Below are 22,102 nucleotides of genomic sequence, written 5' to 3'. Positions count from 1 at the left end.
CCGTTGTTGCCAAAGGGTGTTTTTGTCCGTGACTGCAGCAGCGTTCTGCCTCTCTTGGAGTGGCAGCTGAATGACTCAAATCGACAGTGACCAAAGAAGTGTGAAATATGCAAATTGGTCTATGGCTGATTAGCCTGTGCTGTCCTAAAGTCCAGCCTCTGGTGTGATGCAGCAGTAAACAAAGCTTTCTCAACACACTGCAACCGTTATCTGGAGGTAGTTCTCCAGTTAGGAGGGATAGATTGAAAACAGAAATGCAGCAATCTGTCTCTTCTTCCTTTGATAAAAAAAGGGTGATTGCTCCCCAACAATTATCAGTATCTTATATGTTCTGTTTACATGAAGACTACATTCACACTTAGGGCCAAAATATTCTCCTGGACGTGGAATGGAAGTTCTATTTGTACGACTTTATTCGCTTGGGGGAACATGTGCAGACGTACTGTGCAGACTGTGATAACGCAGGACGAGTTCACGATGACACACACACCAAGAAAAAAACTTGCGCCCGCACTAGTGTTCGTTAGTGCTACCTTTTAACCAAGCAAGGTGTGATTCCTGCGGTGCTTCACAAACTGACAAATGAATGACTACTTCATGTCTGCAGTGCATGTTGTGCAGTATCAGGTGATGGCGATTAATGAAAACTAACTAAAGTGCACGCGCCGGACCAGTTTAGGCAATTAACGGCAAACCTAAGCAAAAACAAACAAAAAAATGGATGTTACATATGACATAATACTGTGTTCTTGCCATGCAATGACACGAGTTCTCATACGACTGGCTGCATTGAAGTGTGTGCGCACCGCGTTTCAATAGATTCCATTACAAAGTACATCCATCCTGACTAACTGACTGAAAATGACTTCATCATGAACAAAGACCTCTGTTGCTAGGCGGTGAGGTGTGCAAAATGTTTAAAAGTGCTTATCTACTTTAGACAACGATAAAGTCAGTGAGGCAACACAAGTTTGTGTGTACAGCACCTGTCAATCACGAGGTAATACAAAATTCTTGACATTTATATACAAAGGCATGACAACAAGGTATAAAAGCCACAAGAGAAACAATGCAAAACATAGCATTTAGGATCTGAATTGTAAACTAAAGATGAAAAGGAAGCTTCAACAGAATCTGACAGGGTGGAATAAAAATTATAGCTCAGGTACAGCGCAGTGCAAGATAAATATTTTTTTTATTTATATTTGCAAATTTGTTTTAATAAAACTTTTCTGTTTGCCAACGTCCTTGTGAGAAATATCACTTCCTAAGTGAATCAGTGAAATGAATCACTCAGCAGCAGAGCAAACGTTTTTATGTGACTTGTACTGTTGCTGCTATGTGCTGGTTGTTCACAAAGCCAGGAGGATGTCAGGTCCAGCCGACGTGGAAAGCATCATGAATAAACAACATTACAAAGGCTCTCATGCCTCAGTGTGTGATCATTATAAACACATAACTGCTGCTATGCAAAGCAGGCCAAAAGCACTGGAGGAATTTAGTCACTTGAGGAATTAGTCAGGCAACAAGTTTGAAGAGACAAATTAAAAACAAATCTTGCTTTAGCAATATCTTTTTAAATGCAGGCAGATAACTCTATTAATGAGGAAATGTGGGGGAGGAGTGAAGCTAGCTGACATCTCAAAATGACACGTCTAATAGTGGAGAAATAGAGATAACTGCCAAAAAAAATATTCAACTGAAGGCTATACTCATAAATAAAAAGCCAGTTGCCAAGTTCTGATAAAATGCACTGTAATTATGTTGCATACTTAAATCAACACAATCACTCAGCACTAGAAAAGCCACCAGTTTGAAATATGAGAATGATAATTAGTGGACTAATTAATGATTAGCTGCAACTTTTCAGTGAAGTAAACTACTTTCAAAGTAACATTAATCCTAAATCTTTCAGCAGTGTTTCTAGCTATGCAACTTTTATAAAACTCATTTTGATGGCAATTATCAGCAGATTCAATGGAAGAACCAAGTCTCCAAAGATCCTCTGCTGAAGCAGATGACACATGAAGTCTGCTCTCTGTGTGAACTGTCCCTGCAGTCACGGTTGAATTATCAGGAAAAAAAAAAGACAAATAAAAAATTAATGAGCGCATTCATTGTCATCTGACAGTGTAAATGCTTTCTTATTCTCATTCACTGAAAAACTATTAGGTCTCAACATTATTCCCCATCATCTGAACACCAACTGCCTAACATGCTGCCCTGCACTACCTCACTTTTGGACTACCTCCAGAAAAATATTTATTTCACTTATTTTATTTTGTGTTACCTTATTCTATTTTATTTTTATTTTATTCTTCAAATTATATGTTACTTGTTACGTTCTATATATGCACCAATCACCAAGACAAATTCCTAGTAATGTGAAACCTCTTCACTTACATGGCAATAAAGTCTTTTCTGATTCTGATTCTGATCTGCAGAAAAGAAAACAAGGCAAAATAAGATCGTCATAATTCTATCAAGCCTAAATGGTGGTGACCAGTCTCAACAGGGAATTCAACCAGCCCAAATAAATAATCACATTGTGGCCTGTCTGTGGCGACAGCTGATGCACAGGATGAAAAGAACACTCACACACTGGTCAGAGTGTAAAGGAAACCCCAATCTTAAACCCCTGACAAGGTGCCAGATTGATTTTTTTTTCTGTGCTCAAAGAGGAGAAACAAGAGCAGCTTCCATTAACATGCTCAGCCAGTCCGGTCTGTCATGATTTCTGAATTACAAAAGCCACTGACTAAGATTCTCAAACCACTTCTCATTATCTCTGCTCACTTCATTCTATAATTGAAACGCTGTCTCAATGCAAGTCGATACGCTAACAGCAGCATGTGACTGTGGCGCACTTGATCATGTTTGTGAGTTGTCAGTGCATACTTAATCTCTCCGTGAAAAGACTTTAGGTTGAAATCTGTGAGAAATTTTGATTAACGTATCATCGTCATATCTGATATTATGGTGGACTGCGGCTTAACATTAAAAAGGCGCATCTGCTCTTCATCCTGCTCCTGAAAGATTTTCATCTTTCAGTACCAGCTAATCTTAACAGCTGAATACATTTTTATATTTGCATCCACATCAGTGAATGACTGACTCATACTGCTTATTGACTCGGTACCTTCACAGTACTCTTATCTGCTCTTTTTGATATTTTTCTTCAGAGAAAAAAAAAAAAAATCAAAAACAAACTCAACACAGCTTTATTTTCTCATATGTACTGCAAAGAAAAAAAGGGTTTTGGGTTTGTCTTATTGCAAGTTTCAAAGTCTTTAAACGGGTGATTTCATAAACTGAATATGACCACTTGATGTGAGATCAGGGCACTTTCTTTCATCCTGAGTAACAAGATCACGATTTCCGGAAAGAGGGGCCGCTGTTGAGGCTTTCAAATGCATTGTTTTGGCACTGAGATGTCATTTATTTTTTGGCGAACTTAATAAGCTGGCATCTACAATTAACAAGAAAAGACCAAAAGTAAAAAAAAAAAAAAATACATTTCAAGACAAATGCAATGGAAAGAATGGGCTGCAGATGTCACATATGCAGAAATCACCCACCTAAACTAGTAAGAGTTTGGAGAGAACATCCGAACATGACTGAAAAAAAGGTTTTCAGGCTTCATGGTTTGAAAGTTTTGAAGTTTAGTGCTATAAAACAAAGCAATGGAACTTTGCCATTAACCAAGGAGCTGAATTATTCAAAAGCAGGCAAAGTACCAGTGGAGATGAGGGAATGCTTGAAGAGCTTTGTGTTGACTTTACTGTTGACGAGTACAACCCCACCACAGGCGGGTTTTCTGAGCTGCTGTAAATATAACCTCCGGGTGTCGTCCCATGAGGCATCACTGCTACAGTGACATGAACTTATTGACTGGCGTTGAGCATCAATCTCACTTTTATGTCAAAATAATCTTCACAAATGATGACCCAAGGTTCACACAAGAAGATCAACTGGTAAGATTCTGACACGTTGTCACAAAGAAACTTGTGTTAATGTGAAGGTTCAAAAGTGCGAGCAGAAAAATCCAGAGCCAAGCTGCTCGTAAAGAGTTTTCCACAAGCGCTGAATGTTGGCCGACTTCAGTCTTACCGTTTCAACTCACATTTTAGATCTTGTTCGTTTTCAACTCTATGAAGGATTTTACTCATCAGACTTCTGGAACTTATAGCAATACACACAGACTTTACTTTGGCGCCCAAGTATATTAATGGCCGCCAAAGTCTATTTGGTGACTAATTTTCCACTAGTGGAGTAAACAAACATAAAATGGCAGCAACTTCCTGAATGGTTTCTGCTGTTTATTGTCTGCTGTGGCTGCACTGTAAACACTGTGTATAAAAAGGTAAAAACCATTACTTTGATGACCTGCAGTAGAAAGTTAGAGTTAAGTAATTTTTCTGAGCTAATACACAAGACTAGATCTGATACATCTGGTTTCTTTCTTTTTGCACATTTGTTGTTTGTTTGTTGTGGTTACACCAGCTGTCAGGAACAACCCGGAGTATTATATGCAAATTAACATTAAGTCAAACACAACATATTCAAAAGCAAAATGAATTATACTCATTAAATAGTTAGTTTAGAAATAAAATACTGCAAATTAGCCAACTTGCAGCCGTAGTCTTGTACCGGTAGTCTGTTTTTGACATTTTGTGGAAACAGCAGGTGACGTTGGTGTTGGCTGATCAGCGTGGGCACTGTTGTTGTGTCTTATGTTTCTCTGTGATAAAATGATTTAGTATTGTCATGTAAGTATAGTAGTGATAAACATAGCAGGAGTTTTAGTAGTGAGAATTACCTTCATACCTAACCACTCCGGAGCTCAGTCCTGCAAACACTGCTGGGGAAATACTGGTGATTTCTGAACGGAGATGTTGGACTGAATGATAAAACTCACTTTTTGATCAACAGTTCTAGTCCACGAAACTTAAGAACACATCATTTTCACTTGTGCTCATGCACTGCAAGATAAGATCATTTCTGTTAAATGGGCTTTTCCTCTTCGGCACCTCATCGGCCTTTTCCTGGGAAGGTCTCAAACTCTAGTAACTGAACTGTTCAAAGTAAACAAAGCAGACTTTGGGTTTGGCTTAAAACATAAAGGGCGCATGATTTTTATCAGGCTCGAATCAGCGGCCGTGTTGTGGGTTGGGGTGGTCTGTAAACTCGGCAGGCTGAGGTTCTTTCTCATTAGAGTATAACCAGTGTGACCGTCGCACCTGACTGCCTCCAGTTAACTCGACAGAAGTCAGACTACAAGTCGAGATTATTAACGTCCATGAAGACACCAGAGGGGAGCTCACAAAGATGAAGAAAGTTATCACATACCACACAGGTAACAGGAGAAAGGAGGGACAGTCAAAAGGAGAAAATCGACTTCAAGACGCAGCGCAGCGATTCGTAGCCACGTGCTAAACACCCACGATACAGATTTTATTCAGGCTCTGGTTCTATGCAGTTACAGATGCAGATTAGCATAGGACAAAACGTAGCTTTTAGGGAGCACACATCTGTTTCAGAAATTAGATATATTTTTTTGTTTAGCCATGAACATAAACATAAATTAAAAACATAAATTAAGCATCCGACTATTTGTTGTCAGGTTGAAATTGAGGCTGAGAACTTTGTTTAAAGAAAGAGAAGTCAAAAAAGAGAGAGTGCTTTAAGAAAGGATGCAAATCTCAAAAGAAAGCTGAAACTTTATTTGGATTTTATTTAATTCGTGATACAACTAAATTTCTAAAGTAGATACATTCAGGTAGGGCATGAACATAACGGTGACAGGCACTGCTGGGACTGTATCAAAATGTTTTAACCTTTGATGCCCATGTGGTATTTTTCCCCTTCAATCCATGACACATAAAAGGTTTTTCTGCAGAATGTGAACAGAAAATAAGTTAAATAAATATGGTGCTGGTAAAGTAACCTTGTTTTTCTACTTAAATACAGGCTGACAAAAGAGGAAGAAGGAAGAGTTGTGAAAGGATAAGACTTGGGCTAAAATGCAGAAAATACCTTGTTAAACACTGCACTGTGTGTGTGTTTCGTTAAGTAAGTCTGTGTAATAGAATAAGATAAAGAAACTATTTCTTTCACCTCAGTCTTTGGTGTATTGTTTATTACACGCATTCCTGCACGGGCAGCTTGCCAGGCAGGATTCCAACATGTTCTTTCTGAAATACCATTCTGCACACAGTGCGTTCAATAATAACCAAAACTGCATTTACCTTCTGTGGGCAATTCAAACTGTCAAACTAGTTTAGTCCACCCTGATCTTCCACTGCCCCTGACCTACAGGAATCTGCAATCCAGCAACCAAACGCCACACAGAAGGCTGGTGTAACTACTCCTGTGGAGGGTCCGGAGTCCATCTACGAGAAGACAACAAGCCACTGCTGAGTGACTAATATACTGCACTACTGTTTGTTCCATGGACAGTCGAGGTGTTGCCATGTGAATGTCTAACTAGAGAGAGGGCACAGACAACCATTAACCTCAAATAACTGCCTGCCTCTCGTCCAGCAGCTGCTTAACAGAGGCCGAGTCAACAAGCAGCGGTCCCAAATAGCGTTGTCACTCTCATATTGTGGCTTTCCAGAATCAGTATGACGGTGGCCTGTTGCTGAGAGGCATAAGCGGCACATTGAGGAACTGACGGGTATCAGGACTAAGCGCCAGTTTAGACCCAATTCTGGACAGATCAGCACACTGCATGTTTTTGACAGTGCAGTATCAGTTAGTGACCAATTTCTCCTTTCATATCACATTGCATTGAAACAGGCCTTCTTCCGCTTCGTTCAACTTACAGCTGAAATCCGGCTCCTTAAAACATCTGACAGTGAGTGCTGACGCTGGCATACGCACTCAATCACTGCCAGCATTTGGAACGCTGTGTAAAGCAGAGGAGGTGCAGCATGCCACATGTCACTGATAGTAAAATACCCCAGGATAAGGTGATAAAACTAGACTTGTGTATTGTATTGTAATGTTTTCATAGTCATTCCTCCTCCAGCACTCTATAATTGCTTGTTAATGCTGGATGCTTACATGAAGGTCCACTCCCACTTTTTAACCAGTATTATCCCTCAATCACAATTTTTCGACACTTCTCGAACTGAGGTCTTAATTCTGCTTCACTTGGTCTTAAACACCCAAAACAAAACTGCCGCTGTAAGCAGCCATAGCTTACACGTCGCAAAGCAGGAATATGGGGCTCTAATGTTGGTTTTAAATTAGGGTCGATTTGAATGCTCAGAAGCTTCGGCAGCTGCCATGGTAATCCATGTTGGGAAAAAAAAAAAAAACAGGCAAAAGTCCTATAAAGACTGAGCAACTGAACTAAGGCCTGTAACTGTCTGACAGCCTTGTTTCCATATCTGGCACCAATATTGCGGTTTGGTCATCCATTACATGTGCATCCACCTGCAAAAATGCAAGTTTCCTCGGTCAGTTCTCAAATGCTCTGTCACCCTGAAAACTAAAACAGCACGGATTTGTTTGCTCTTTCCGCATATTGTGAATGAGGTTAACTGCCCTTCTTTCAGTTATCCATCCACATCACCTACTCTAGCAGCCTATCTGCTTGCCTTCTCTCCAACATCGTCAATCTTCTTTTATAGCGCCTGCCTAATTAAAATGCAAAGCACACAGGTAGACTGTCAGATATTATATTCTCTGTTTTATGTCAGCGTTTAATCCATTTTCTTCTTTTCTGTCAGATTACAGCACGGTAAGAGTAAAACCAAAGGCAACCATTCGCCTTACAGCGAGACAACGGCACAAGTGCTCTTTGTCAACAGCGCAATACTACATATTCATATTTAGTCTGATATATTCACAGTGTGGAGGATCACAATATTTCACTTTACTAGGACTAACACTAAAGCTGAATTTATGATTCTCTGCTGAGTTGTTTCACCGTGCCGGCAGTGGATGCCTAAGGCGTGGGGGCAGATTTATAGCTCAGAGTAGGATTTAACCCCTTAATTGTCATGGCACCGCAATCTCGCTAGATGAATACATTCTTCAGGTCAAGTCGTGCATTTAATTATAGATCCAAATTAATTGGGTTTACCTTCATGTATTCCCTTTGTCATAGACAAACGCGATTAGTGGAAGGCTTTCAGTGGAAACGGTTTTGGAACATCACAGCTCGTCTAACATTACTGAGAAGGATTACTGAGCATTTTATCAGCCTACTCGATGTTGTCTTCCCTATCAACAAATACCACCAGCAGTGGAAAAATGTTGGGGCAAACACAAAGCAGACCAAGCCGTTCAGTTACAGTTCATGTGGTTTTCCATGTAGCCCATATTGTGTCTGTTGCCCCACACATGGACACCACAACATCTCAACACACAGGCACAAATCTGCCTTAAGCTGCTGAAAGAAACGTTACCCACCCATATTTTTCCAAACCAGTCAGGACAGTCCAATCCACTCACATTACAGCAGCTGCTTCTCACACTGTTTAGACAAACGTCCACACTGCAAATGTTTTTACCACGTGCAGCAAACATCAGGAGAAAACAACGTACGCGGCCTACAGCTACGCAGCGTGATCTGTCAAGAACCATTACTGTCATTTTCTTCATTATAGTCACCTGTTTCACAGGACAGCCTGATTTTCTGCATTCATATTCCAAACTGTGTTGCCCACTTTGTATATTCTTTAATGCTATCGAGCTGTTTGTTAAGATAAAATAAGAAGATAAGAAAACCTTTATTTGTCCCACAAAGCAGGGTTCAAGTACAGCACTGGAATAAGACTTACAGGGTCAGAAATTTAAGATAATAAGATTTAAAAAATATAAGAAATCTAAAAACATAAAACAGCATCTACCTATCTAGTTACCCTCTCCTGTTAATCACACCTAATTTCTACATTTCTTAATCTGATTATTTTATCATTGTGTCTGACCAACAACCTAAACCTCAAAGACACTGAATTTACCATCACATTTGACAAAGAAAAGCTGTGCACCTTCACATTCTAGACGGAAATAAACTAAACAAATTAAACTACTGATTATCATAAATAATTTCCAGAAAAAAAAATAGTTGCCATTTTATTTACTGTCATATGACTTATCAATCCGGATAAAGCGGAAGAAGATGGATGACTTATCAATTAAAATCTACAATTGTTGCCGTTTGACTTTCTGTTTCATTTTGGTTCGGGATTTACCCTCTTAGTAACATCATCACCAGTTGTCTTCTAGGTTTGTGATTGATGTGATTAATTACATATTTATTCATTTTGGACATGAGCTTAATTTCATTTAATTTCTTAAAAACCTCAGCAGCTCTAGCTACAGCTATAGCTTATTTGTCTATGTGCAAGATTTTATGCCAAAGACAGACAGAAATCAGTGTGTTGGTTACCAAAAACAGCAATCAGATGAAACAAAATGGTTTGTGGTGGTCCAAACGTGGTTGCTGAAGGCAACTGGCCCACCATTACTGTCAAAACTTATACAACTATGGGACCCAATATGACTATGTGACAAAACTGATTATTTTTCTAAAAACTGGCAGATGTAATGTGAATATCTTGTAACTAATAACTACCAAAAAAAGAGCGTCTTTTTTATATATACTGCCTTGTATATATATTTTATATATGCCACTTTTTATTTTGCTATTTTTAACATTTTGTTTAGCTTGTTTGTATTGCTGCTGCTGCACTGCAATTTCCCAGCCTGGGATCAATAAAGTATATCTATCTATCTATCTATCTAAAGGTGCCCAAACACCCAGTACTAATTTCATCAGTTAAGTTTTCATTGTTGAAAACTAACCCTGTCAGACTTATACGTCATTGAGGATCAAACAACTGAAGCCTGTGATCCCAGTTAATTATTTATCTCTTCTCAGTAAAATGTGCTGGACACAGTCACTGTGAGCCTGAACCACAACACATCAGTAATTTATAATCCAAAGCTGCTTTAATGGGACTATGTTTGAAACTAAAACGGATGTAACATTTGTATACATGTATTACCACGTGTGCTCAGGCAGTGAGGTGGAACGGGACAGTAGAACTCTGTCAACATTAACAGTTGTGGACGGAAAAAGGATCTTCGGGTGGTATTGACATTTGTACTGAAGCTCCACTTGATTGTGTGTTTCCACTTTAGGCTGCAGAAACTGTGTCATTTGCGCATGTTCTCTCATTTGCTTGTCAATATCACAAGTGAGGCATGTTTCATCCGAGAGAGACAACGGTGTCTCTTTGATTCTGCAGTGTGATGGTGGCAATGGGGACAGAACCACCCACTCACTGCCACCACACTAGAGTATTGATGTGCACTGAGGAAATCCCACACGTCGCATCTTCACAGGCCCTTCAAGCTCTACACTCAGCTTGACTGAAAGGTGTATCGTTACAAAAAGACCAAAGCATTGGTGAAGCTAAAAATCAAGCTTACAGCACTTAGGAGAGCACCAGATTAGTTTTCTGATTTTTGTGGGACAGTTTCAAAATATCACCACAATTCCATCATATTTCTTTACATCAGTATACAGTATTAATGACCCATTTTTAGATGGATAGTTGTCATGTGTAACTTGCAGCGAAAAGATCACCCGCGTCGAGAAAAAGTGAAGCGAGGGTGATAAACGAGGTAATGTTGCTTACGAGCAGATGAGTGAAGACAGTGCTGAAAGCAACAGCGTGTTAAACGTGGCGCAGTTTGACAGGACTTTGTTATTACAGCAACATCAAATTTCACTTACCAAAAACAGCTTGGACTGACTCAGGATTCCTTTGGTTTCTCTTTCTAAGAACACAGAGGAGGGCACCTAAATGAAAAGGCAAATGAGACAGCATTTCTGCAGCACTCAAGACTGTGCTGTGCCACAAGACCTGGCAGTATCTTTATAGCCTGTGTGGGGGAGAGTTGAGTGTAACCTGGGCTTACATCCCAGGAAAAGATGGATCACCAGTCCCTGGCAAATTAGCAACTGTGCATCAACAATTCAGAGAGCACTCTTTCCTGCTGTAATTGGCAACTCAGCAGTGAAAAATCCAATCAGTGCTATAAAAACTTAAGTTGCATTTTCTCTTTTATGTTCTCGCAAAGTTCACGTGGTGGCATAAGTAGATCCATTTCAGATCCCGTGTTTACTCTAACCAACCAAGTCACAAAAAACATCTCACCGTTGCAATGACATTTTAACAAGCGAATTAAACAGTGACAAGCAGTTTAAATTAATCATATTTACAGAACAGTTAAGTCTGAGTGAAGTGAGCTGTTTGGAGCAACATGAAAAAGGTGCGGCTATTTCTGCAAACGTTTAAATATTTCTCAGGTGCACTGTGTCTCTTAGGCACTGCTGTTGGCTGAAAAACTGCATTTGAACCTCAGCATTTTGTTCCTGTTGGAGATGAAGAGACGATCCAAACACAGTCCAAACATCCCGCCCACAACAGCTCCAGATGACACCTCTCTGTGGTTAGTGTACAAAGCACTAAAGACCACAAGGCAGAACACTTTACAAAAAAGTGTCAAATAAAAGTGCATGCTTTTTCTTTTCTCTAATGCAACCCTATTCAACTGTTAACGTATGTAGCTACACCACATGACAAATTTTAATGCAAGCCTACTTTAGAGCAAGTGTGCAATATGCTGCTGTAGGAAATGGGACAATAAAAAAACACTGGAACTAATTAGCAAATTGTCTGCCAGTGATGTTCTTGATTAATCACTTTGCCTATGGAACATCAGCAAAAACTGTTAAAAGCGCCAACTATGAACTCCACATCTACACAGCATTGTGTCAGGGCTCGAGAAAAGTCTGGCTGCACCCAATATCAATAACCAGTGACACATCAGTAACCAGTCCATATCATTTTCGGCATCGCAAAGGCCAAGATGGAGCAAGGGCGGCCCTGCAAAACAGTGTCAAGAGGAACAGGTTTTTGCACATGGGGAAGTGAGCCCAGGCATTAAAATAGCAAAATCCTTGCACAAGAAAAACGTAACAGTTGCCGGATTGTTTGGGTCTGTAACGTTAGTGACCAGATTGGGGTAACTTGTCGTTTTCTATCTGAACAACATGTTGTTCACAGACCTTGTTGTTGTTTCCCATGGCAACGGGAGATTTTGAAAACAGTTACACGATGAATGTGTAAGCCAGAGACAAGCTTATACCAACAGTCTACATCCCGTGAGTCAGACTACAAATTCCCGAGAACCAATGGGATGCCATCACGAGACAAAGCCCACAACCCAAAGATATTTAGTCTACTATAATGTTAAGACACAGGAAAATGGTAAAGCTTCGCATTTGAGAAGCCTAAAACAAGAGGATATATAAATTTTTATGAATAAAATTATCTCAATCCATCATTCAGTCTCTTAATAATTAAGTAGTGTGGTATTTACAATTGTACTGATTTGAATTTACAGCTACTACAATCTGAAGTCAGGTCATGGATGTAAAGGCTGTAAGATGTCGCAGCTGCTCACCAGCGCTCTAACAAGCACAACCCCCAATACGCAGGATGGATCGCTTCAAATAAATCTCAATCTCACTGGAACCACTGGATCATGTTTGAAACTACAAAGGTGCTCCATCTCATCTCGACTTGTCTAGTGACATTAACTACATTACCAGGCTTAACGTGGACTCCCCACTGCACAGAGGGAATTCATTTGACTGTGTATATGCTGTCTATTTCTCTGCAAGAGTAAACATCCAGAATATAAGTATGTGGGCTCGTATACTTCAACAGTAAACTGTTTCATTCAAGCAATTTTAAGGTTAAAAGCTTTCTTGCTTTGCAATCAGCCGGTGTGCAGCCACAAGATGACAGGAGCCTTACAAAGCCAACATAATCCCCTTGTCCTGGACTAATCTGATGCCCTGGACCTCTAAACAAACACTGTTAAATTCTCGTCCACATGGTTTCTTGGATACCCAGCCTGATGTGGAAAGATTTCTTAAAGGTGGGCAAAATTAGCCTTAATTTAACAAAGAAAACACAATCACTGGTGTTTGCATATTCTTAAGACTCACTATTTCCTTTTAGTCAACAGAAACACATTTAACTGAAAGCCACAGTGCCATCAATGACATTCATCACTTTTACCTTCAGTTGTTTCTATGATGCCCCACTGAAAAAGGTCACATCCCGGCAGCCTATTTATCATAAAATTTAAACAGGTGGAGATTTCTTCAAGCAGCTTTGCTCTCATGTTGCCCTCAGGCTCCCATTCAGGCACTGCACGAATTTACACATCTCTGACAACTATAAAATGTCATGCTATTATGTGGAGCTTAGAGTCTTAAATTTCACTTCCACTGAACAACTGATGACTGTGTCAGTAGTATAAAATGTGTTTTGCGTGCTACAACAAGGCTCCTAACACCCTTACAATGATTAGAACAAATTACTACTCAAAAAAAGGTAATCAGATGGAGAGGAACTGCCTTTGAAAAGGTAATCAGATGGAGAGGAAGAAGTGCCAGCGCTATGCTTCACACTGAGCTCATACAGAATTTTTCCCTGTTAGGAAGGACAAAGAAGAACAAATAAAACAAAGTACTACAAGCACGAACAGGAACACCAATGCTCAAATGATTATTTTGCCAGCTACAGTATTTCAATTTTGAGAAGGAAATCTTGCCAGTATGAATCCTCTGGGCTTGACTTCATTATATTACCATCTCTGGTATTTATTTCAGTATGGCAAGGACATGAGAAGGAGGAGTAATGATAGGTCTAAATGTAAAACACCCTTAAAATGTTTAAAATCAATACACAGAAGTCAGTAATGAATCAATACTGACCAAACATTCTTGGAGCCTAAGTGAAAGTCTTGAATCATTTATGGGCACAGCAGACAAACTACAGCAGCACCAGTACAGGTTTTCAGGGTGGTGTGATTCTGTTTTCCTCTGTTATTAATATCACTTGCCGTATGATAACCTGAATTCAGTCCCAGCTTCTACGTCTGGCTATGATGGCAGCTACAGCACACCAAGGCTGCACTTAAAGCAAACCATCTGCTGTTTGCTGCTGACCTTTGCGACAAAGCTTTAAATACTACAAAACCACAAGTCTGCTGCGAGCTTCTAACACGATGGCACACTAAGAACTTCCAACAGCCAAAATACTAGAAGAGTGCATGGTGTAAATCAGCCATGTTTATTGCATGACACACTGGGGCAAAGTAGATTAACAGCACAGTGACGCATTACAACAACTGAGTGTAGGAGGATTCCATGCGATATCTTACGTCCGTGATTATGCTCAGGTTTTTCCTTGATCGGTGACACCAGCTCAGAGTTATTGCCACACCCGGACATTGCGTCTGCCAAAGTGATACTCCAAATAAACTCTAGTATTAGCCAGGAATGCTAAAGGGCTGCTAAGAGCAAGTAGTCTCGCAAAACCAGACCTGCACTCTCTCCACACTTTGTTTTAGTGCTGGGCCAGCACTGGAAAAAGGTCTCCCTGCACCCATTATCAATCTGAAATATGGGGGGGGGGGGGGGCTTTGGTTTGTTTTTATGTCTTTAAACCAATCACATACATCTTTGGCGGTGCAAAGTCCAGGATGCAGCTAAGGTGACCTTGCAAAATGTTGCCACAGATGGCGGAAGAACAGGAGAATGTTGACTGAAATAATCGGCCATTGGCAGGCTTCTTCCAACAGCCCACTTCCTGTGAGCCAGACTAAGGAACAAGTTCAATCTTTTGCTGCCAAACATTCAAAGTTTCCTTTCTCTTTTGATGATGGATGTTTTTATATCAATATATAGCATTTCATTACACATCTCATAGCAGCTCTCACAACCGATTATGGACAACATCATCAAATCCTTGAGTGGGTACACTTAAGAGCTATTGATAGCATAGATTTGTTTGTTAAAAAAAGTGTGACTAAGAGATCACTTAAGACTTACTCAATGGGAATGAAACACATGACACACCAAAACTGATTCATTAGCAATTAGCCACTGACAGATTTATCTTCCTGTCCAAATAAAATTGAATTTGGTGTTTTCATAGATACTACTGACCATCTCTCAAATATGAGCGATGAGCTAATTCTAAACACTCCCTAGATGCACCTTCATTTAGTCACAGCAGATGGAAGATCTTAAGCGTTGCATTGTACGCACATATTAGTCGCACTAACAAAAAACAGGACATACAATACACAACCTGAATAAACAATTACATTTCATTACATGTTATCTGCACTGCAGTGGGAATTTTAAATTAGGCTGTGCAAAAAAAAAACAAAAAACTTGATCTTGCAGGTATAATGGCAATTAAAACCTAATCTTGTACTTTGATCACAAGTCTGTCATTTTCCCTGTGCAAATACAGCAAATTCCACTTAGCACGAACACTGCCGAAGAAAGAAAACCTGTGGATACTGCATAGCCGAACTATTTTGAAGAAACTTCTCATTCAGGCTTTGTAGTTTAACAGAGACATAAAATTTTACAAGTTGGATATACATTTTATAAAATATCCTGGTCCTGGCCTGCAAACTCCTTGGCCAGTCTTTAATGTGGTACTGCCCAAGTCTATGAAGCAGGACAGACCACAGGTTAGAGCACAGGGTCAACCCATAGTGGTCTTGTAAAAAAAAAAAATAAATAAATTGCTGTGCTTGAACTGAACTGCTCATTTCACAGAGATGGCACAGTCCCATCAACATGAGGCCACAAAAACTGGGTCCCATTTTTGAGCATCAGAAAGAACAAATTAGAGAGTCATCAGCCTACAAAGCACCATTTCATGAGATCTGGTCCACTTTCAGCCCCACGGGAGAAGACTTTGTTCTAGACAGAACTTGTTACAGTCAGGTTTCACGTTGTTGTTTCAGTGGCTCCAGGAGCGGAAGTGAAACACAGGGTTCAAATAGTCAGCGTCACACATATTCTCACTTTCTTTTAAAACCTCGAAAGTGACACGTTAGTGAAAAACGTTTTATTTTCTTTCTTTTCCCCGTCTATCATGGACGCCCTGTGGTCCCTGGCACCCAGTTTGGGCAACAATTTAGGCACAACACCGGCGGAATCTGCAGCTTTAACTCTGTTAAAGTAATGTTTCTTCATATCATTTTGATACCTAACATTTCACTTCACAAGTTCACAAATTCCCAATGCAAGCAGGCAAGTATTTTTGTTTTATTTTTACAAACAATTATGAAATCCCCCTCCTCGATGTGATGGGTGGCCAATACTGCCCGTGTACTCACGTTAAATGGTTATTAGTTAGCTGTTGCATTTAGGTGCTTCAACTTTGCTTAAGGTGAGAGTAGCTTAAGTTACCAGTTTCACGGGTTTGCGCGTTAGTTGCACTTCAGTGAGCTAACAGGGCTAACTTAGCTTGGTGTAATGAGCTAATCTGACGAGTACGCAAGCTGGCAGAGTGAAACAATGAGCTCAGAGTGCAGTCAGGCTTGGCTAGCTTGCTTGCTGCTGCATGCTGTGTTGGCTCTGTGGTGTAAAGCTAGCCAGCTCGCCTTGCACGCAAGGCTAACGTTAAATGGCTAACGAGTCGTAGCACTATCAACAATGAGAGAGGAGGGGGGAAAAAAGATAAAAATGTTCTAACTTACCGACTTAGCTAGCCACTCCTATTCCAAACCCTGGTCTGTCCATGGTGGTGTGCACTCCAAGAAAAGAACAAATCAGAGCAAGTGGTTTGAATTACAGTGAAACCTCTAAAAATCTGAAGTACTAGAAACCAGTGGTAGCGCACTCCCCAAGACATCCAACACAAGAGAGGAGGGGAGGCCAGCGATTCACTGGACTTCTGCCATCACACTTCGAGATACCGTCCACATCGAAAACAACCCAGTCCGGAGGGCATTTTATCGGTGCGGTCTCAAGCCCGACACAAGTCCAGTCCTCTCCCGCGACCTTCTGGCAGTTAATCCCACAGTGAATAGCTTTCCATCCAGGTTAATTCCTCCGTATTCACGGTTTGCGGATGAGCGCCGTGGTGGTTCTTCGTGTGGGAACTGATACAATGTAGCCAGGCAGCAGCGGGAGCGCTTAGGAAATCCAGGATGCGGCGTTCCAGTCGGATTGAACTGTCACCATCCACGGCGCCCGGAGTAAAGATACGGAACTGGATCACCTACACTGAGTGGACTGTGGTTTGATTTGTTTGTTGTCAAGGAGGGATATCCGCCAAGCTCACCCAATCGGCATAAAATGTGCTGAGAAACAGAGCCAGGTAAGCTGGTGGTCGGGGACAGGGCCGTAGCCAGGATTTTAGGAATACTGAGGTCATGACTGAAAGCCCCCTCCAAACCCCAGAACAGAATTTGGCTTGACACCAAAAAAGTAAAGTTAGTTACAATTTTATTATTATTATTATCTTAACTTTAAACACATGTTATTCTATGGTCTCTACAAGTAATCCCTGCACATTTTGTTGTAAAGCTAAAGTGAAATGTGAAATTGCTAGATCGCTTATCTTGTGTACTTTTGTATAATTTATTTGTCACATAGTTAGTCATATTAAAATACAACAAAATCAAAATTACTGGAATCTGCTTATCAAACATTCAACTTTTAACACTGTTAATTGTAAAGCAATTTAACATCAAATTAAAACAAATTATCATCTTCAGACAAAGTAGATGAAATTGAACTGTCTCAAACACCAGAACAAACCAAACAATACCCAACGGACCATGTTCAGATTATCATTAGACAACACAACTGTTCAGGTAAAGAAATGCACACATGATGTCATAGAGCTGAATATTATCAGGCCACATTACAGAAGCACTGAGTATACACTATGAGCAAATTGTCTTTATTCAAAGTTTAGACCTCAAAAGAAAAAGAAAAAGGTAAGCCACAGTAAACGAAGAACACAGGTACCACTTTCTAACCAGTTTTATACCTTTATAAAAGGTAACTAATGACTCTATTATTGGTTGAGAAGCATTAACTTGCTTTATAAATCAGTCATAAAGCAGATTGAGCATCTTTGTGGGCTGTTGTGTGAAAAACCCTTTGGTTGGTTTTTATTTGGTAATACTGGTATGCTGATGGGTTTATCACTTTAAGCCACCAGGTACACACGTAAACATGAACGCGTGTGATGATGTGTTTTGTTTACAATTAAGCCATCAATAAGTAGATTTTGGTGGAGTTTTTCCACTGATGTTGTTGTACAGTCCATTTTGAGTCACAACCTGGCAACCAAAACTCTAATTTATGATAAATTAATAAAGCTGTTATTTACAAGTTAGAAACCCGATGTAAACGGTGTACGATGATAAAGCAGTTATTAAAACAGTCTGTTATAAAAACTTTAGAAATCTGTTGCATAATGTAATAGCATGTAGTTTAGGGAGTGAATGTAATCGTGGACATACAAAAGGAAACATTATTTTCAAGGTAATCATCGATATCATCTGTAAATAATTTCTGGTCCATGTTCTTCCAACCGTATCAAATGTGCACCAGGATGAATGTCAACAAAATTAAATCTCTGATTAAACAAAAGAAAACAATGCCGAGTTCAAAACTTGATATTCATGCTTCGTAGCAAGCTGAACATGTTACTTTTGTGACTATCTAAGGCACGCTCTAATTTAACTGAGCTGAATCTATTAAGAAACGACCAAGAGGGAATTTCTCAGTGAGTCAGAAGAAGAAGGAAAAAAAAAGATCCCAACAATAAGACTCTTTCAAATACGTTAGGATTCCAACTCTCACAGCACCACGGATAACCTTTCATGTTTACCAGCTTCAAACACCACGAAGGCTTTAAGTCGTCTCTCTCAGCGCTGGTTTCCCAGGCAACAAGAATATGATAATGTTGCCTTTGACATGACAGAAGGAATCATCTCGCTAACAAACAGAGACAACAGGCACAGGGAGGGCTGCGGGAGAAGCAGGGGAGGGCGCTGAATTAATGGACTCATTTTCACACAGAGGGAAAAGCAGCAGCAGCTACTCACCATCCTCCATCCATCCTCCATCTTCCTCTATTGCCTCCAATGCATTCCTGCTGGCAGGCACACTCATGCCTTCCCGAGGGGACAGCCAGCCTCCATTGGAAAGCTAAATAACAGTCAGGGGCAAGTGGGAACTGGAGGGGAGAGATTTCTGACGATGACTGCCCTTCAAGGCTGAGGCTCTAAACCAAGTACTCTCACTGCCGAGCGTCGCACCAACACAAAACCTTAAATGAACAAGCTGTGTGGACGCCATGTGTTTTCCATCAGTGAGAAGGGGCTAATCAGCCAGCCATGTGGAATCACAGAGGAGCTGGCTTCATTTGTGTGATCATCTTTCCATTACTCAATAAAAGAAACTGTAAAGCCTTGAAATCCATTTGACAGAGACTTGTTTTTTTTGTTTTTTAGCATGTTTGAATTAGAGATCAACTGAGAGCACTGGAGCACGTTAAAAAACTGACATTAACCTAAACTGAGGAAAATAAAGTGATGCTAATTAACATAATTATTAATACAATGACATACGACAGGATACGGTATCACAACGTTATTAATAGATTAACGATTAAATAGTTAGTTTTTACCATAACCCAATTTATAACCGTGACCCAGACCGATATGGTACAGAGCCAGAGGATATTTTGCTTCCACATTACCAAACTAAAACTCAGTTGAAAGTTTTTGCAGACATTCATGGTTGCCAGAGGATGAATCCCATGGGGCTTTTTCCTTGGCAATTTTACCCACAGCGAGTCAAACCATGCCGAGTCATGTCGAGTCCCACTCGATCCATCTCTGGAAAGCACATCTCCGAGTGGGTTGAGGTAATATCTTGCTAACCACGGCCAACCAATGATGAGCCCATCTCTCTCCTTTGAACAAGCATGTGTTGTGATACTCAACTCAAGAGACCAGAGAGAAAACTGTTTTTAAAATCTGTGTGTTCAGCTCTTAGCTGTAGGAGTCATAACTGACAGTAATAACACTGCAAAATAAATAAATCTTAACAAGCAGGTAGCCCTGCTGTAATGGAAATGCACCACGAATGACTGGTGATCCAAAACTGGTTTTGAGTGAAATATCTCAGCAGGTATTAAATTGATTATCATGAGATTTGGTGCAGATATCCATCCAAATTTTTACTTTGTTTCATTATAAAACACCTGAAAAACTAAAGACAGTTGTATTTACAACTAATTAGCAAATGTTAGCATGCTAGTGCTATATTAATGTGCTAGCCATATTAAAGTGCTGCATTAATATGGTGATCGTGGTGAACATTACACCTGATTAACATCAGTGCAACCTCACAGAGCTGCTCTCAAACATCACTGCCTATTTCTTATACTAAATAGTGCACTGTATTTACCCTCCACCATTTTATTTGAATGCCCAAATTCTACAGTGAAGTTTAAAAAAAAAAAGTATCGATGGTATGTAAACTACACTTGGCTAGCTTTTTTCCCCCATATGGACAGAAAGAGGGGTCGTACCTTTGTTTTTTCTCCATGGGATTTAATTGCTTAACTGCAGACGTGCAAACACCAGTGAAGGTTATCTGCCATCAGTAGGAGTAGGAGTCATGCAGACAACAACATGCATTAAACTCGACTGGTCGGCTAACAGCCAAAAATTAATCAATTAAACAATGACGACAGACAGATGTGGTTCTTAGCCTTCTTACAGGCCAAACATGTGACCTGGATATCACATGAGATGACGTAATCATCCACAGGCTGTGAAAATGTATTCATTTGTCTTTCATCACATGTTCCTCCTCGGACAAAAATGACATCAAGACTGAAAGTAGTAACTTTTTTTCTTTTTTTTAAACTTCATGCGCTAAATTTGTATGAAACATCTTATTTGGGACAAATTGAGGTTTTGACCCAATTAATCAAACAGAACTCATGCCACAGTCATGGGACAAGAAACATATTTTTAAATGTTACAGATCTAGAAAAAAAAAAGATTTAATGTCAATATGGAGATTGTGAAGTTATTTTTTTTGTTGTTGTTGTTGTTGTCTCTCCAAATGTCAAGTCTTATCCATTACATTTTAATAGTCCTAAGAATAAGAACACATTTTGTAAGCCTGTGGCGGAAAACGGGTTTGCATTTACTGTCTATCACGTAGCTATATGCTAATAGTTAATCCAGAGTAATCATGTTATGTATCTGTTACAGTGCCTGCTGCTAAGAAAACAGAAGCCTGGGAGCGACTATTTTACATACTCAAGAGACTAAAGCTTGACAAATCACTATGTTCAGAGATTTACCCCTCATGACAAGAGAGGCCTTGAAGACAGACTATCTCGACTGTCGTCTTTGTGGCATCATGTGCGTTGAAAAACCTCTGAGAAGCCATGAAGGCACGCTGGTTGGGGGTGGGGGCTTACTGTGGGCAGTCATTATACCCCAACATGAGCACACAGGAGTCTCCTTCGGGTGGAATTTCTGTTATTTCACTGCGTGTTTCTGTGTATTCTGTTTGGAAAATTTATGTGGTCATAATTTTAAATGGCACCTACTGCATTTGTGTTGCTCTGTGCACCATCCCATTCAGCAAGGTCAGCGGGTCGTGGGCTAAATTGATCACTTATCAGTGGATCTTTAGGAATGGCAGCGACTGAAGCAGTTTGTGATGGGAAATCTATTTTTAATTGAATTTATGCATCTGCTCTCCTTTTGAGGACTCAGAGTCATTTTCTCGTCAAACCAGAAGCCCTTTGTGAAGCCAGTTTGGTCTTTCCTTTGATAACATTAATCTGTGGAAAAGACTATTTATGAAACAGATATTAACATTTACCCACCTCTCAGGGGCAAACTGTGGCTCTTCATAAAGAGAAGTCGCGCACAGAGACGTCCATGTCTTCAATCTCTCACCGCACTCTACTCACTTGCCTCGAGGGACGACGGTTCATGTGTTTTCCCTCCTCAGATGGGGCTCAACTCAGACCTGAACTGGACTAGCCAAACGAGTGAGAGATGACACACACTGGAGACTGTAGATGGAGAGTGAATTTAAATTATTAAAGGAATGGCTGGACATTTTAGGAAATACGCTCATTCGGTTTCTTGCCGAGAGTTGCATGAGAAAATCCATACCACTCTCACACCGCTC

The 22,102-nt window shown here is 40.1% G+C and overlaps 1 protein-coding gene and 1 long non-coding RNA gene across 3 annotated transcripts in view; one reads left to right on the top strand and one right to left on the bottom strand.

Moving 5' to 3' along the window:
• The window catches only part of LOC124061588 (zinc finger protein 609-like), a 68,609-nt gene extending 51,557 nt beyond the window's left edge, over positions 1-17,052 (bottom strand). For both annotated transcript variants that reach the window (XM_046393562.1, XM_046393573.1), the window contains exon 1: positions 16,612-17,052. The gene's annotated coding sequence lies outside the window, so the exon portion shown is untranslated. The remainder of the gene's footprint in view (positions 1-16,611) is intronic.
• A 50-nt stretch (positions 17,053-17,102) lies between these two features.
• LOC124061606 lies at positions 17,103-19,350 on the top strand. The gene is made up of 2 exons (XR_006843784.1): positions 17,103-17,234; positions 18,953-19,350. It is a non-coding gene; the product is annotated as an uncharacterized LOC124061606 (long non-coding RNA).
• The last annotated feature ends 2,752 nt before the right edge of the window (positions 19,351-22,102 follow it).

Source organism: Scatophagus argus, chromosome 1 (genome assembly GCF_020382885.2).
Source record: "Scatophagus argus isolate fScaArg1 chromosome 1, fScaArg1.pri, whole genome shotgun sequence".
NCBI classification, from domain to species: domain Eukaryota; kingdom Metazoa; phylum Chordata; class Actinopteri; family Scatophagidae; genus Scatophagus; species Scatophagus argus.
This window is presented reverse-complemented; position numbering and strand designations above follow the sequence as displayed.